Source organism: Nannospalax galili, unplaced genomic scaffold (genome assembly GCF_000622305.1).
Source record: "Nannospalax galili isolate Female #2095 unplaced genomic scaffold, S.galili_v1.0 scaffold2145, whole genome shotgun sequence".
NCBI lineage: Eukaryota > Metazoa > Chordata > Mammalia > Rodentia > Spalacidae > Nannospalax > Nannospalax galili.
Genome location: NW_008352375.1, coordinates 224050 through 226525, shown reverse-complemented (window position 1 = coordinate 226525; position 2476 = coordinate 224050).

Below are 2476 nucleotides of genomic sequence, written 5' to 3'. Positions count from 1 at the left end.
CATTTGAGAGATATCAAATACACCTGAAGAAACAAAAGCCAGCTATACCAGTAAGATTCTTGGAAGCTTTATGGCTGGGTAAGACACAAGTGATGCTTACTAGGCTTGTTGGGGAAAGCCTACAACAGCCAAATCCTGTATAAGAACATAAACAAAGGCTCCCACAACTGTATACATTGTACAAACTGTAAAAATTACAGTACTGGAGGTGAGTTGCCCCCCACAAGCTGTTGGCCAGAGAGATCCTAGAGATCCTCGAATTAACAAAGGCTATTGTCACTAATGTCACTTGTACACCAGAAAAGGTCAGTAAGGTCGTATTGCTGAAGACACTGCATGATGTGAGCATGGGAGAAGGAGAGACAGAGCCAAAATAAGCTGAAAACTCCATGCTACTGGGTATATGGCTTTCATAGTGCCAGAAGATGCTATGTAGATGGTTGGGGGAGAAGAGGCCCCTGTAATTCTGCTCAGTGATTGACCCTGCATGCTGCATACTATTGAAATGCCAAGCAATGCCTGCTGGTTCAATAATGACTTGACATACATACCACTGACACATTTCTATTGGATAAGGCCTACTCCTAGTCTAGGGGTGTACCACTGTATTAGCCAGGGTTGTCTATAGAAACAGAACCAGTAGGTAGAATGAATATATATGGATTTATCAGATTAGCTCACAGGATAAAGTCCGAGTAGTCCAGCAATGGCTGCACCACATTGGAGAGGCTGAGAATCCAGTAGTCACTTAGTTCACAAGGCTGGATGTCTCACTAGTCCCAATCTGGCACTGAAGGTCTGATGAATTCCAAAAGATCAGCTAGTCTTCAGTCTACAGTAGCAAGGTGAACTCACCAGCAAGAGAGAAGGCAAGTGGCAAAAAGCAAGCACTGTTCTCTACCATGGCCTTTTATACCGCTGCCATCAGAAGGTAACATCCACATATAAGGTGTGTCTTCCAGTTTCACATGACCCAATCAAGAAGATCTTTCTCATTTCAGTTAATCCCAGATCCAGTCAAATTGACACCCAGGATTAGCCATCACAACCACACATCTGGTGCTATAGACCAGGCCATCTTCCTGTGTCAGGGGAGGCTGTAGGCCACTACAGGGAAGCCACTACAAGTATTCTGTTCTATAAATATGGTACACCTGCTGGGATATCTTCTAGGCATTTGTATTTACACCCGTGTTTGTTTAGATATATTTGCTTCCTTTCATTTGTCTTTATAGTAGGGGAGACACCACTGAGATGGATCAACAGCCACATCTTAAAGACAAATAGTGGGGAGGCCCAGGAGTTCAATATCTTATCACAATAAAAGAATGATAATTCTACATCTGTCACCCCCTCCAAGGCTTTCTTTTGGAAGATTTGCAGAAAGATTGTGAGAGCTGGAGGAATGGGTGGAATGTTGGGTATGTGTATCCTCTGAGAGAACTAGCACTGAACCCCGAGTCTGAGAGTGGGAGGGTCTAAGGTCAAATGCTGAGGAAGCCAGGAAGTGGGGGAAAAAGTCACCATCTTGGGAAGGCACATGGCGCTAGTGGTGGTGGAACTGAAAAAGCTCAGCTGAGATGTAGGATAAAGAGCCCATAAGTGTATGCCTTTGTATGTACCTCTCTTTTGGACATTATAAACTTTATACAAAAAAAAAAAAAAAAAAAAAAGACTGCTTGGTGTGGGTTATGTAGGTTGACTTTTTAGGACAGTGTGGGCCTGGGAGTCAAGAGAAGGTGTTCAGGTCTCCCAAGGGAAAATTTGCCATTACATAAATATTTCTGAAAAGACTGTGTTCGCTAATTGTAATCATAAAGGGTCGATTTTCAAGATATTATATAGACCAGGGAATATGATTTGCATAGATTCCATATTGTTGGCACTTCTGGACAGCATTAGTAGCTCTGATTTGTAAATGAATTTTCAAGAGGCACTGTCTTTTTTACTGTGACTCTTGGAACTTTGTTCAGGATGTCAAGACTGAACCCTGCAGCCTTTAAATTGTAGCCTACAATATTGTTTGCAAAGTTCTAGGGTAAGTGCATGAGCCCCAGCACTCTCAACACTCTACTCATCTGCCCAGACAAGCCAATTAAAGGGAAAAGTAGTGGTGAAAAGCAGGGAAAGAGACTGAGTCATTGTGAAGAATGGACAAAAGGTTTCAGTGATTCCCACATCCACCTTCAGAGGACCAACAGTGAGCTGGACTTTTAAATGGAGGAACAGCTGCCATGGAGAACAGTAGTCTTGGTCAGGTGTGGCCTAGCTGATTTCTATCAGTTCTGGTTCTGCGAGACATTTGGGAACAAATTGTTTTTTATTTCATCACTTGAGGAAAGGAATCTAGTTTCCTTAAGATGATCTCTCCTGTCCCAGAGGGCACTTTGGCCAACACAGATAATTGCCCTCATTTGGAGAATGGTGAGTTTGGGCAAGCCAGGTCTGTAGAGGGAGACTCTGTCAAGAAAAATTT